The sequence below is a fragment of the Dromiciops gliroides genome, chromosome 4 (genome assembly GCF_019393635.1).
Source record: "Dromiciops gliroides isolate mDroGli1 chromosome 4, mDroGli1.pri, whole genome shotgun sequence".
Taxonomy (NCBI): Eukaryota; Metazoa; Chordata; class Mammalia; order Microbiotheria; family Microbiotheriidae; genus Dromiciops; species Dromiciops gliroides.
Window position 1 is genome coordinate 429,856,253 of NC_057864.1, and position 16,357 is coordinate 429,872,609.

At 36.3% G+C, this 16,357-nt stretch overlaps 1 pseudogene; it reads left to right on the plus strand.

Annotated features, from left to right (window-relative positions):
* The first annotated feature begins 2,047 nt into the window (after nt 1-2,047).
* Nucleotides 2,048-2,430, plus strand: LOC122725873 (annotated as a pseudogene).
* Nucleotides 2,431-16,357: the final 13,927 nt, after the last annotated feature.

A 16,357-nucleotide genomic window follows, 5' to 3' on the forward strand; every position in this document is an offset into this window, starting at 1 on the left:
TCATAAGCTTTGATGACAATGCTATTGTCAAAAAGCAATGAACCCCAGGGGCTGGGGCTGGGTTAGCTAAGCAAACAAGGAAGAGGAGCAATACAGAGAGGAAAGCATAGGATAATGAGATTGGGAGACCTCTCCAGCTTCTCTCAGATGTCACTCAGACAAACATTTATTAAGCACCTACTATTTCAAGGCAAAGTCCTAGACTCAGAGAATACAAGGAAAAACAAAACATAGGCTTTGCCCTTTAGGGGCTTACATTTGAGCTGGTGTCATCAATATGCATACAAACAAAAAAATCCAAAGGTTTTTCTAAAATTACACAATGCAGATCTAGAGTTAGAGCACATCAGAAACCAACACAGCAGCATAGGAGTCTCCCAACATTCTCTTCCAAACAACTTTAAAATAATGCTTCATGTTAAATTCTGTAGTGACAGAATCAACAAAAAGTTGAGGTGAAACAATTTTCCAGCCCAAGGCAACTTAGGAGGTTGGCAGGAAAGGTCTGTTACATCAGGGTGGCAATCGGCCTGTAGCACTTTGGCAAGGCCAGTATCAGGCCTTGGCTACAGTAGTGGATGCAGCAGTTTGAAGAGCTATCAGCCCATAGAAGGTAACCGGAATGCTGGTCAGTAAGAGATTATAGGGGACCATATGCTGGCACTAGGTACAGGAGTCTGTTGCATTGTTCATACAGAGTTCTAGGGTGGAGAAAAGTGCTTGTGGTGGCTCATAAGGGAGAAGATGCCCTGGTCTCATTTCCAAGGCAGAAAGGAACACTAGAGCTTGCAGCTGTAGAAGAGAAGGGGTACCTGGTCACAATTCCAAGGGCAAGAAGAGAACCAACACTTGAAGCTAGAGGGGAATAAGGTCCCTTCCTGGTCAAACATCAGAGCACTAGCCCGTAGAGCAATGACTGCACCTCTCCTTATGTTATATGACCTTGTAAGCACCAAAAATGTCCAGATGTCCAGAAATGGCTCTGAAAAAAGCAGCATGAAAAATGCCCCTTCCATCCCAGGAGCAGAACATAACTTTAACACAGAGTTAAAAGTCAAGATAGAGGCTGGAAAAGTAAGCAAACAACAACAACAAAAACAAAATCCCCTGACTGTAAAAAAGTTACTTTAGTGACAGGTAAGATCAAGAACAAACTCAGATGAAAATTATGTCAAAACAGCTACAAAGTCTCAATGAAAAATATGAATTGGCCACAAGGCCAACAAGAAGTCCTAGAATAATAAAACTTATTTTAAAAATCAAATAAAAGAGGCAGAGGAAAAATTAAAGTGACAGTGATGCCAAACAAAGAAACAAAAAGAAAACCTATGAAAAGAAATCAACAGCCTGGGAAAAAGGGAAAAAAATAAAAGAACTCTTTAAAAAACAGAACTGACCAAATAGAAAAAAGAGGTACAAAAATTCACTGAACAATATAATTTATTAAAATTAGAATTGGGAAAGTAGAAGCTAATGACCTCATGAAAAATATAAAACAATAAAACAAAGTCAAAAGAAGAAAACAAAAGAAAATATGAAATATCTCATTGGAAAAAAATTAACTAGAAAAATGGATGGAGGAGACAGAATTTTAAAATTATAGGGTACCTGAATGTCATGATAAAGAAAGAACCTAGACATCATTTTTCAAGAAATTATCAATGAAAATTGTCCTCATATCTTAGAATCAGAGAGTAAAATAGAAATTGAAAGAATCCAACTATTACCTCCTGAAGGGGATCCCAAATGAAAAGTCCCAGGAATATAATAGCCAAATTCTAGAGATTCCAGGTAAAGGAGAAAATATTTTAAGCAGTCAATATTTGAAATAGTATTTGAAACAATTCAAACATTGTGAAGTCAGTCAAGATCACATAATATTTGGCAGCTTCCATGTTAAAGGATCAAAGGGCTTGAAATATGGTATTCTGGAAAGCTAAGAAGGTAGGATTATGAATAAGAATAACCTATGCTGTTTTTTTTCCCCTCCTGCTGCTCAAGGAGCTGGCTGCTACCATGTGCCTAGCATAGAGCTTTGGAGAATGACACTGTAACCATCAGAACTAGGAAGTTCATGACAAACAGACTTCTTTAGCATAAACAAATGGTTATAGATGCCCTTCATCCTGGAAAGGCCACAGTGCCCAAGACTGAAATTTGAGAAAAAACTGGCCAAGATGTACAAGACAACTCCAGATATTTTTTTGTCCTTGAATTCAGAACCCATTTTGGTGGTGGCAAAACAGTGGGCTTTAGCATGATTTATTTGACTATGCAAAGAAAAATGATCCAAAGCACAGACTTGCAAGGCATGGCCTATATGAGAAGAAGAAGACATCAAGAAAGCAGCAAAAGGAATGCAAGAACAGAATGAAGAAAGTCAGGGGTACTACAAAGGCAAATGTCAGTGCTGGCAAAAAGAAGGAATAAAAGGCACTATGGAGGATGTTTATCCATAAAGATATGGATTTTTCATCAGAGTATAAATAAACTATGTAAACTTCAAATAATAAACTATGTAAATACTTTAAAATAAACTATGTAAAATAAACTATGTAAAAACTTAAAAAAAAGAATAACCTACTCAAACTAAGTATAATCCTTCAAGAGAAATTATGTGTATTTAATGAAATAGAGAACTTGCAAGCATTCCTTATGAAAAGACTAGAGCTGAATGGAAAATTTTATTTTCAAATATAAGACTCAAGAGAAATCTAAAGTAAAGCATAAAAATGTAATCAGGAAATAGGAAACATAAGGGATTCAATAATGTTAAACTGTTTACTCATATGTAAGAAAATGATATTTATAACTCCTAAGAATTTTATCAATATTAGGGCAGTTAGAAGGAGTACACATACACAAAAACTTGGGTGTGAGTTGAGTGTGACAGGATAAATTCATGAAAACAAAACTGAGGGGTGGGAAAAAAGATGCACTGAGGGGAAAAGGAGGGCGGAGGAAGAACAGGGAAATCAGCAAAAATGAGATATGAAAAGGACAGCTGTTACATTAAAGGGGAAAACACATATGGGGTGTGGGGGAGCAATGCTTGAATCTAACTCTCATCAGAATTGCCCAAATGAAAGAATAACATACACAATCAGTTGGGTATAGAAATATCTTTTACTTTATAGAGAAGTAGGCAGTGGTCAGAAGAAAACAAAAATATTTTGAAGAGGGAAAGAGTAAAAAGAGAGAGAAGGATAAACAGGAAAATAGGATGCTGACAAAGTCATGAAGGCAAGAGATGGAATGGTTTAGATGGATAATAGTTTCAAGTTACATTTTACTGAACCAGAATACATGAAGTGGGGTAGGGTGATGTTAAAGAAGAATGGTAAGGTAGGCAGGGAACATATTTTTAATTTTAGCTTGGCTTAGGATTTTAGATTTTTTTCTTAGATGCAATAAGGAGTTAAAGAATACATTTTAGTAAGGGAATATTATGATCAAATCTAACCTTTGCGCATGTCACTGGCAATTTTGCAAAGAACGGATTAAAGAGGGAAAAGAATGGAAGAGAGACTAATTAGAAAACTATTATAATAATTCAGGTTGAGAAGTGATGAGGGCCTTAACTAGGTGCTTGCTTACTAATTGCTACTGCTTTTTTTGGACCTGTCCTATGCACTTAGCTTATTACCATTTTATATTATATTTATTTGTTTATCCTGTCTCTCCTTGTAGAATCCATATCCCTTGAAGATAAGGACTGAATCTACTAGCACAATGTTTTGTAGTGTGTAAACCCTTGATACATGAATTAATGTGGAATATCATCCCATTTATGATTTTTATATGATCATAGGAAAATGAAATTATAAAGTTTGCCTAATTGTTTCCAGGTATTTGGTATAGCAAATACCTGGTATAGTTTTGTGGTATGTAGTAGACTTGAGAATTGGAAGTAGCCTGAGTCCATATGCCATATTTAACTCTTTCTGGCTATATTATTGTGATCAAGTAATTTAATAGCCATGAGACTCATTTTCCCTCCCCATATAAAGGGCTAATAATAACAATTGTGCTACCACATATATATGGTGAATATGAAGATCAAATGAATTGTCTCTAAAGTGTTTTGTTAATAGTAAAGTACTACATAAATATGGTAGTTAGGGAGTGTTCTGCTTAGGTTGGACTCAGGGTCAGGAAGATCTGGCCCCTGGCTAAATCATGTAGTAGCTATGTGGCTTTGGGCAAGTCACTGACCTCTCAGCCTCATTTCCTAGTCTATAAAAAGAAGAAAATAATATCGCCTCACAGGTTTGTTTTGAAAATCAAATGGCACATATGAAACACTTTTCAAACCTTAAAATGATTTGTAACTGCTAACTAGTATCAGTAACAGCTTCCCTTCCCTTCTCCTCCTTCCCTTTCCCTTTTTCTCCCTTCCTTTCCCTTTTCCTCACCTCTCTTCTCCCTTTTTTCCCTCACTCCATATAGGGAATCATACCCAAATAACTCTGGCTCTCATTGATTGGTCAAAAATAGGTCCCAGCCCAGGCCTTATTGTGTGGCCTCTTGATGCCCGAGAGTGGGCATAAGTAGCAATTGTTTCTATTGTGGCCAGAAACCCTGAGTTTCTCCCCCCAATCTATATATTTATTTTGACTAGGTAAAATAGGCCTTTCTTTGCCTCATTTCTTTCCTAGTCTTAATCAGGGAGTGGGCATTACAACAAGCAAACTGAGACCTGTGAAAGGCTTTAGTTTAAAAGGCCAAAATCTCTCACAGCATCTAGGGCCATCTCCAGTAGTCCTGAAATATCTAAACATCTATTTATCTATCTAATATCTCTCTATCTCTCTATCATCTATCTATCCATTTATCATCTACCCTTTTATTCCCAAATTATTCTGTATATTTTAGTTCTATAGGAATTCAAAACAGATATTCTTGATGACTTTCACCAAAATTTGTTAATTTTCTGATTATTTCTTTTCTTTGCTAGGGAGAAATTATTTTAGGCTGTTTGCCAGAATACCTTGAAATTGATTTTGACTGTACTTTGTGACTAGCATTAGATTGCCTATTGTAATAGTAATAAGCCATGCTGGTCAGGGAAAGCCTATATTCACTACAGAGGAGATGACAAAGGATGCTGGCAAACACTGCTGATCAGATATAAATACAAACCCAGTGCTGAATGACCCACTGGAGCAATCAGAATAGATTAGCTCTCCTATGCTAGCTTACCTGTACAGCCTGGAAAACTGATTACTTTCTGATTAAGTAGAAATGTTATTCATGTTAGTTTTAGAGTTTAATTATATTTTTATTGTTAAGTATTGCATAAAATGAGTTATGGTGCCATTGTGCATACTTACACAATAATACTATGGAAAGATAGTAAAAATGACTACACTTCTAAGATCTAAAGCAAATAAACATTGACTTCAATTCTGGGCAATTGCTTATTGTAAGAATCATTCAAATTTATGGAAATTGGGATTTATACATACATAAAATTTCAATTATCCTAAAGGTAAAAAAACACACACTTTTTCTGAATTTGGGTCAATGGTAAAGTTGCAAAAAAGAATAACAGGCAAAATATTGTTCAAATAATGTGAATATTTGAGGATTTAGAAAATAATGATATTAGTCCATGAAAATCACATTTTAATAGCCCATTTTGGCATGCTATTACTTCTAGTTTCTTAAAGGATATTCTCAGGAGAGCTCAAATACTTCCAATTTTAGGTTTCAGGCATGAGTCCAAAGAGGATCTGAATAGTCACAAATTGTCTGAAGACCAGGCTAATTGATTTCAAGAAGGTCATCACCTGAAAGTTGACTAGCAGGTGATAGATTTGACTAGGCTAGAGAAACTCATGAAGACTATTTACTAAAGGGAAAAATGATTGAGATCTGCTTTGGGAGAAATAATGCCTATATCACTGCAATTATGGATTTTTGGTATAAAAACCCCTCAAAATAAAATATCTCTCTAGTGTTTTTGATTCCTTGGGCCATGGAAATTAGAACTAGATTATGTTTCAAATGACTTGGGCTGAAGGCCAAGCTTCATTATTAAATGCTAGTATGGTGTTTGATAATTCATGTAAATTTTCTATCTCAGGTGCTTTTTTTTTCTTTTCTTTTTCTTTTCTTTTCTTTTTTTCTTTTTTGGGTGGGGCAGTGAGGGTTAAATGACTTGCCCAGGGTCACACAGCTAGTAAGTGTCAAGTGTCTGAGGCCGGATTTGAATTCAGGTCCTCCTGAATCCAGGGCCGGTGCTCTATCCATTGTGCCACCTAGCTGCCCCTATCTCAGTTTCTTAATTTCTGAAATGGCATGGTAAACATAAAATAAAATAAACATAAAATCTGATAAATTTAATGGAAGCATTTTGAGTAAGTATAAGTGCTTATAAAATTGTATAAATATTAGCAATTTAACACACATGCAAGGCATTATTGAAATCCAATATATTATTATTGTCCACAGTGTGCCTCCTCAAGTGGGGAGAGATGAGTCCTGTGTTTCTTCTCATCATCTATTTCATAATCAATTCATTTTCTCTCATTTCATATTAGTCTTTTCCCACATCTTATCAGCTTCTTCCACCTTTTGTGCATTCATAATTTCTCATAATACAGTTATAGTCCATTACAATAATATGCCACACAGTTTTAGTCATTTACTCTGTCCTTGCCTAAAAATATATATATATTTATGGAGCTAAGACAAGAATGCTGGGTTGGGAGACAGGAAGACCTAAGTTCAAATCCACTTTTAAACATTTTTGGCTATGTGACCATAAGCAAGTCACTTAACATCTACCTGCCTCAGTTTCCTTAATTTATTATTAAGGACAGTAATAGTCCCTATCTCCTACAGTTGTTGTATCAAGGGAGATAATATTTTTAAAACATTTAGCACAGTGTCTTATTTTAGATATTTGCTAACACAAACATTGGTGCAATAAATATTTTGGTATAGTAAGTGGGAGGTGGTTGGGAAGTCTTTCATTTTGTCATTTTGGAAAATATGCCTAACAATGGAATAGCTAGGTTAAAGGGTAAAGATATTGAAGTCACTTTACTTGCACAATTATCAATTGCTTTCCAGAATGGATGGGGCAATCCATAGATTTACCAAAAATGTATTAGTATGCCCATCCTTCAACACGCCATCCATCATTGATTGCTGTCAGATTTTGTCAACTATGTCAATTTGATGGGTATGCACTAACATTTTAGAGTTATTTTGATTCTCATTTCTCTTTTTATTAGTGATTTAGAGCCTTCTTTTATATGGTTTTTTAAAAGTTTGCATTTCTTCCTATGACAATTATTTGTTCACATCCTTGACTATTTTTCTTTTGAGAAATGACAGACATAAAATCCCTTCTGAAGGATTGGCTGAGCCTGTCAGATCTCTTAAACTTAAATTCTGAACAGCAATGGGCTAAACTGCATGTGCATTAATTTTGTCATTAATGTATCCCCAACACTTAGCACAGTGCTTAGAACATAGAAAACCCTTTTTAGGGCTGCCCATCCATCTTTGGTTTCCACCTTTCACCTAACTTTCACCCATGGCTCTGAGAGTCATAGCATGCAAAGTGGCCACAACTGGTAAAACGTCAGATTGGCTAAACCAGTTTGAGGGCTACCAACAGGTCTCAAACCCATCAGGGAGTTAGGGAGATGTCTACTCCAAGCCTGTGAAGACTTCCTCTGGTAGAATGGGTGGATGATGATAATTTGTTTAATCATCACGAAGGGGACTGAAGCAGATGTCATGAAGCACTCAGAGCTTGGTCAAGCATCAAAGGTACCAAAGTCATCCATTGTGTCCCAGGCATTACCAGTTGTCTTGACTTTTGTCCTGCCCCTGTAAGAGAATGACTCCGTAAGAGAGAGTTATGATGATGGTTGTACAACTATGACTCATTTGAATTCAATTCATACACAAATCAAGACATCATTCTCTAAAATACCACCCCCCCCCTGCCATGTCATTGGTCCCATTTGAAAATGAATGACAAGCAACAACATTCATTCATTTAGTTAGTCAGTCAGTCATTAACATATGTATTATTGGAGAGGCATTAAGGTACTATTTTGCTCTGCTGAAACCATTTTTAAATAATCCATAAACAATGAACACAGTGGGATATTGTATCCTCTATTTTTTCTGTGATTAAAAAATGTATCTTCTGTAGAAAATCAATTTTAAAAGCCTGCCTGTTCCCTTCTTTTATATATATTTAGTGAGGCAATTGGGGTTAAGTGACTTGCCCAGGGTCACACAGCTAGTAAGTGTTAAGTGTCTAAGGCCAGATTTGAACTCAGGGACTTCTGACTCCAGGGCAGGTGCTCTATCCACTGCACCACCTAGCTGCCCCCCTTCTTATATTTTTTAACAAAGAAATCCTTTATATATGGATAACTCAATCTCATAAAGGTATTGGTTTGTTTTGTTTTCTTGGGCAATGAGGGTTAAGTGACTTACCTAGGGTCACACAGCTAGCAAGTGTCAAGTGTCTGAGGCCAGATTTGAACTCAGGTCCCTCTGAATCCACTATGCCACCGAGCTGCCCCCAAATTTTGTTTTCCTTTATTTATAAAGGTTTAATAAAGATGTGAATGTAAGCCTAAGGTCAGTAGTTATTGCTGTCCTCCACATTTTTATTTTAATAGTAAAATAATTCATGATTTAAAAAAAAATTGGGGGGGGGGATATCTTTCCCTCTTTTGCATAACTCTTCAGTTTTCTCAACATTCTTTCAATTCTAATCTCTTCCATGGGCTTCCTCTGTATATGTGATCTTAACCAAATAGGCTTCCTTTTTATACCTTATTTACTTCAATTCACATTTCTTTATATATCAGACTGAGCACTGAGATGATAATTTCCAGATGAAGAGTTTCTATTGTGGTCAGTAAAGACAAGTCTTACAGGATGTCAACATATGTGTTTCATTTTTTTTATTTGTTTGTTGTCCTCAAAGTTTTAACCTTAGATGATCTTTGGATGATCTTATTTAATTGGTCTCATTATGTCAAAGTTACTGCAAACCCTATACTCCTAGGTCCACTAATGTTTTATGAGAAAATACGGCTTAGAATTTTCTATGAACATTTATGTAAAAATATAGAAACTATGGGGGGGGGGGCGCAGCTAGGTGGTGCAGTGGATAAAGCACCAACCCTGGATTCAGGAGGACCTGAGTTCAAATCCGGCCTCAGACACTTGACACTTACTAGCTGTGTGACCCTGGGCAAGTCATTTAACCCTCATTGCCCCACAAAAAATGAAAAAAATAAAAAATATATATAGAGAGAAACTATGTAACATAACTACAGAGTGCAAAAATTGAAGACATACAAAGAACCTAATGACATAACCTGGAGGTTAGAACTATACATTAGTAGTTTTCTATTTTTCATAAAGCATCAGATAACAAATCATTTGAACAAAAATATAGACTCCAAACTATCTTTGAGAACTCAACACATGAAATGAACTAGAATTCTTCAGAAAAAAAGATTTTTGTTCTAAGGAATCTGATACATAAATATATCTTTTGTATATCAATAACTATTTAAAATGTTGTTTTTAAACATCCATTTTTTTCCAGAAGTCTTCAGTATCAGTGGAAATGAAATTGTCATCTGACATTCCTGGGGTACTTGGGTTTAACTGCCTATCCATTTCAGTTGTTCAGTGGTTGTTGGTAGTGGTATAAAAGAAAATAGAGGGGCAGCTAGGTGGCAGGGGCAGCTAGGTGGCACAGTGGATAGAGCACCGGCCCTGGATTCAGGAGTACCTGAGTTCAAATCTGGCCTCAGACACTTAACACTTACTAGCTGTGTGACCCTGGGCAAGTCACTTAACCCCAATTGCCTCACTAAAAAATTAAAAAAAAAAAAAAGAAAGAAAATAGGTCTCTTCTCCCCAGAAATTGCTTTCCTTGATATAGGCTTTAAGGGTCAGGGAGTAGGGTTAGTGTTCTCAGTTTCACAAACTGGGGGTATCTCTATTTTAATGTGAGGGAAAGTGGTTTCAGTGGTTTGACTTTCATGGAGCATGCCACCACTTATCTCTCACTCATAGTGCCATACTGCTTCAGCTAGGCTGATTTGCCATTCATGTAGAGATGGCAGGTTTGTTGGTAGACAGTTGGTATAGCTCCTACTTTAAAAGTTCTCTCTTATATTAAATTTTATAAACCTATATCATATATCTAAATCTATAGATAGATGATAGAAAGAAAGATAGATAGACAGATATGACAGAATGGTACAATATAATCTTTCTAGCTGCTAGGATAAAGTATGCAAGTTTTTATATACACATACACATATATGTGCATATAAACATACACATATATACACACATGCTAGTACAATACACAGTCAATACATTGCATATACACAAATATATACACATTTGTATGTCTTAATATTATGTACTATAGTATCATGTGTGCATGTGTGTATATGTATACACACATGTACCGATATTTATACAAATATGTATATATGTACCATATACATGCCTACACACAAATTTACTCTACTTACCAGAAGACAAAATTGTAGTATTCTAATATATTCTTTAATTCTTTAGGCTATCAGAAGAGTTGACAAACTCATAGCTTCTAAAATTGAATGAGAATTTAGAAATCACATAATTCACTCCTCTAATTTTAAAAATGAGGAAATTGAGGCCCAGACAGGTACAGGGACTTGAAAAAGTTATATACTCTTTGATTCCAGGTAATCAGTAATTTTTGTATCCATCTAATAATTCTTTCCTCTTGATTTTTATCTTTTCCAAAAGAATAGGATAAGCTACAGTAGGGGCAGAGCCAAGATGGCAGAGGAGAAGTTGTGACTCCCCCAGGCTTCTGATAAACCCGTACACACACTCCAAAATAATGCCACAAGACAACTCCAGAAGCACCCTAACCCACATAAGAATAGAGTGAGTCTATTTTCAGCCAAAGATGGCAACTGGTATAGCCTGCTGCTTGGACTGAGAAAGGAGCTCAGCACCCAGTATGGACCCAGCCCAGAAAAGACTGTGCCTCCAGGGTCTCAAAATCTTCAGAACCATTGGTTTCTTCTGAGGCTCAGCTAGCAGACAGGTGATGGGTTTCAGCGGTTGCCCCAGGTGAAGTGTCTGTGATCTCTGCTGGAGTTGGGGTGAAGTGCCCTGGTTCTGAACCAGTGGGCTGAATTGAGTGGTGAGAGCCCTGTGGGGGAGGGGCACAGGCACACCAAGCTTCTGACCAGAGAGAATCAGATGTCAATCAGACATCTGCTTTTGGGTCAAGATAAGTAGGCAAAGAAAACAGCAGACCATAGAAAGCTTCTTTGTGAGAAAGATAGATCAGAATACATTCTCCGAAGGAGATAATAACAAAATCAAAGCTCCAACAAGCAAAGCTTCGAGAAAAACTTGAATTGGTCTCAGACCATGGAAGCACTCAAAAGGGACTTTGAAGAGAAAGTATGAGAGATAAAAGGAAAATTTAGAGAGGTGGAGGAAAGAATTGAAAGAGAAATGAGAGTGATTCAGGAGTCATGAGAAAAAAGTCAACAGCTTAAAAAGTCAAATGGAAAAGGAGATAGAAAAACTCACTGAAGAAAATAATTGCCTAAGAATGAGGACCAAACAAATGGAAGATAGTGACTTTAAAAGAAAGGAAGACTCAGTAAAACAAATCCAAATGAATAAAAAGAATAGAGGGCAATATGAAATATCTCCTTTTAAAAACAGATGACCTGGGGGCAGCAAGGTGGTGAATTGGAAAGAGCACTGGCCCTGGAGTCAGGAGGACCTGAGTTCAAATCTGGCCTCAGACACTTGACACTTACTAGCTGTGTGACCCTGGGCAAGTCACTTAACCATCATTGCCCCACAGAAACAAACAAACAAACAAACAAAAAACAGATAGCCTGGAAGATAGATCCAGGAGAGATAATTTGAAAATCACTGGACTACCTGAAAACCATGATCAATCAAAATAAGAGGGCACAAGTGTGAATTGAATATGAAGGGATGATATCTGTAAAACATTTATTTTTTGTTTATCTTTGTTTTTCTGTGGGACAGGCAGGGTGGGGTGGCTTATATCTGGGGCCAGATATGGGCTCAGGTCCTCCTGGGTCCAAGACTGGTGCTTTGTCCACTGTGTCACCTAGCTGACCCATGATTACATCTTCAAAATATAGTTAAGGGGTAAGATGAATGAACTGGAAGAAAGGGAAAGGCATAGGTGGGTTGGGGAAAAGTAGCTCACATAAAAGAAGAAAAAGATTATGGACTGAAGGGGAAGATGAGGAAGGAGCAGGGGAGTGAGTGAACCTTATTTTCATCAGAATTGGCTCAAAGAGGGAATAACATACATGCTCAGGTAGGTATAGTAATATATTGTGTCCTGCGGGAAAGTGAGAGAGGAAGGAGATTGGGGGTGGGCAATGGAAGGAATGGCAGATTGGGGGAGTGGGCAGTAAAAAGCAAAACACTTTCAGGGAGGGATAGAGTGAAGGAAGATAAAAAATAGAGTAAATAACTAGGCGAGGGAATAAGATGGAGGCTAATACAGTTATCAATAGAAACTGAAAGAAATGATGAGCAGGATGTAATCAGAGCATATGAAAAATGCAAACCATCAACAGAGGAAGAACTAATGGTATCTTTTTTTTTTTTTTTTTGCAGGCAATGGGGGTTAAGTGACTTGCCCAGGGTCACACAGCTAGTAAGTGTCAGGTGTCTGAGGCCGGATTTGAACTCAGGTACTCCTGAATCCAGGGCTGGTGCTTTAACCACTGCGCCATCTAGCTGCCCCGAACTAATGGTATCTTAATACAGATTGAAGTATAATTTTATTTGTTAGCTCCCCTTTCTAAAGGTATTTTGTCTATTTTCTTTCACAACCTGACTAATGTGAAGATGTTTTGCATAACTGCACATTTATGACATATTGAATTCCTTGATTTCATAGGGAGAGTTGAGGAGGGAGGGAGAAAGAAAATTTAGAACACAAAGTTTTAAAAAATCAATGTTAAAAGTAATGATGAGCAGGAGGAGTTCAGAGAAACCTGGAAGGACTTACATAAACTGATGCTGACTGAAACGAGCAGAATCAGGAGAACATTGTACACAGTAACAGCAACATTGTGTGATGAACAATGATGATAGACTTGGCTCTTTTGAACAATGCAATGATCCAAAACAATTTCAAAGAACTTCATGATAGAAAATGTTCTCAACATCCAGAAAAAAAGAACCGTGGACTATGAATGAAGATTGAACCATACTGTTTCTACTTTTGGGCATTTTTTCCCCTTGTTTTTTGAGGTTTTTCCCTTGTGCTCTGATTCTTCTTTTACAATATGGCTAATGCAGAAATATGTTTAATATGATTGCACATATATAAAATATCAGGTTGCTTTCTGTCTTGGGGAGAGGGAAGGAAGATTGGGAGAAAAATTTGAAACTAAGAATCCTATTTAAAAAATGTTTAAAAAAAGAATATAAGCTACAGATGAATGACCAATCTATATGAAATTAAAATTTTGGATGCCAAGCCCCCCAAAATATAGAAATTGTTCCTTTAGCTCATATAAATCAATGTAAAGATGTTTAACTTAAGAAAATTCAAGATAATTCCAAAAGTTCTTTATTTTAAAAATGTTAATAGAAATCTCATTTCCTGAGAATGAGATGAAATTATGTCCAGATCTAGAGATGTATTACCAGATCACTGTCCCATCATTTAGGCTAGATTTTGCCTAACTTTTGCCTATTTTTTCATATTCCTTTATTTTTAGCAGTCAGGAAATAAAAAGAATATGTAGCAACAAATTGGAAGAAGATGTTAAACAAATAAATAAGAGGTCGTAAAAAATAAGAAAGGGATGAGAAACTGGCTGGTACTAATTAATATGTATACAGAATTTTAATATTTACAAAGTACTTTATATACATTTTTTGTTTATTGTTACAACAGCCCTGAGGTTCAGATATAATTAGAACATACATTTTACAAATGAGGAATCTGAGACTCAGAGATGTTAAATGAATTTCCCAAAGTCACACAGCCAGGAAATATCTGAAGTATGACTTGAACACTGACCTCACTTCCAGCATATCATTACATCTACTACACTATGCTTTCTCAACATTTTTGTCAAGAATCTTAGCAAATTATATCTACCATTGCAATAACCCTATGAAATGGCTAATTGTATGTTATATTTATCTGTCTACAAAATTAAACCGTTACTGACAACAACATTTGGTATACGGAAGAAATGGTTTCACCCAGCTTGGGGAGAGGGTGCATACATATAATTATCTCTTAAAAGAAAAAAAATGAGTTCGCTATTTTAGAAATTTATTCTATTATTAAATACTTTTGAGTAATATATATAATTTTAAACATCACCATTGAATGTGTCACATTTGCTGCCAAAAGTACAAATTTTTGAGCTTGTTAATCAAGCACATCTGGAGCATGGTTGGCACTAATTGTCTTAGCTATGTAAGAGTTCTGGTATATCCAGAAATATAACTAAAAATTTCATCTGGAGCAACAATAATTGAAGGAAGTATGGTGACATCAATGTAAAGGATAAATTGACAATGGGAATAATTCTCCTGGAAAAACAGGCATCACATCATCCGGAGAGTCCAGTTTTTACCCAGGATAAGGAGGACCAGAGGGAAGAGTACACCAGCATGGACACCTTGGTCATGGTAGCCTAGTTGTGCTACATGAAGTCATAGACTGGAAAAATTTAACAAAGTAAACCATAGGCAGTCAGGCCAGGGAAGAAGCACCCTACCTACTTCCCAGGTCAGCACCCTGAGGCAAAGCCCCGTTAATCACATATTAGTTATAAGTTTAAATATATTAAGGGATATAATTTAACTTTTTTGAAGACTGTTTTTCCCTTTCAGTGCTCTTTGAGTAATTTAATTAGTATCAATGAGGTATGGAGGGTGAAGATTATCATCTGTTATATATACTATAATATTAAAACAGCAGCACTCTCCCCTTTTTTGATCAGATAGAGCAGGAGTCCATGGAATTCTACCATTCAAGTGGTGAAAGGATGCAAATTTCATTAATTATGATCTTAATAAAACATTATATTCATTAGGGGGTTTATTTAGTTTCACACTAATTTGTGGGAGATAATGCAGGTAGCACTAATTCATGTTAAAACTCACCCCTTGTCAATATTAGAAAACCTCTGGGAAAAATTCAATCATAGGACAGCTTGTTATGACACCTTAGGGAATCAAATAGTAATCAAAGTAAAATATGTATTTTAGTAACAGACCAACTCTTCTCACCTCTACAACTGTGTTCTCTGTTAGGCAGATGTTTCCTGATGGATTTAAAACAATCAGATTTGCAAATATTTTAGTGGGAATGTTCAAGTACATTTGTATTTTAAATGGTAGGGAGAGTGGCCACATGCTGATCAGGACTTGGTGTTGCCCAGCACACACATCTAGTAAACAAATGTTTGCCCGGAAGCAAGCAATATACATGTGCTTCATTACCACAGGAAATTGAGGAGCCAGGGAAGGATGGATAGTCATCTGAAGTTGAAATAGACATTCCATTTATTTACTAGAATATGGCAACCTCAAGATATAAAGTCAAATGCAAATTGTTAAGGATCATAAAAAGAACAAAAATAACACATCTAAAAGTTTCAAATTATCATTTTGTCACCGTGGAGTTTTTCTCATGGATAAAGAGACAGAGTGGGGAAAGAAGAAAGAGAATAGGAGGAAAAGGAGAGGGAAGGAGAGAGAAAGGAAAAGGGGGAGTGGGGAAAAAAAGAAGAGTGGTGGGAGAGAGAGAAGAAGTGATCATTGTAGAAACAGAAAGAAGAGAGAGATGGAGAGGTACAGTGAGGAAATATAGGGGTAAAGAGACAGGAGTAGTAATATGGTGACTATTGAGATTTGAGTCAATAATTTCTGAGTTCCAATTTTACCTCTGATGATTACTATCTCTGTGACCCTTGTCAAGTTACCTACTCTCTACATCTTTATGTATCTTAGGCAGGTCCATGAGGCTTATCTTCTAAGTCATAGATGGATGACATTAATGGAGGGTGTAAGTTCCCATAGCAGATGTTACCTACAATTTGTAAATAAAAGGGGAAAAGGGATAGTGTATTTCAGTAGGTGTTGGGATATTGATATAACACAGGGCAGATAGGAAACTACTTCATGTAACTTAAATTAGTGAATTAGGAAAAACAAGCTATAGCTGTACCAATAAAGTCATCTCCTAACTGGTGTCCTGTCCTAACTATGCCTAAGGACTCCATTAGGCATATCCTTGCGAGATTAATATTCC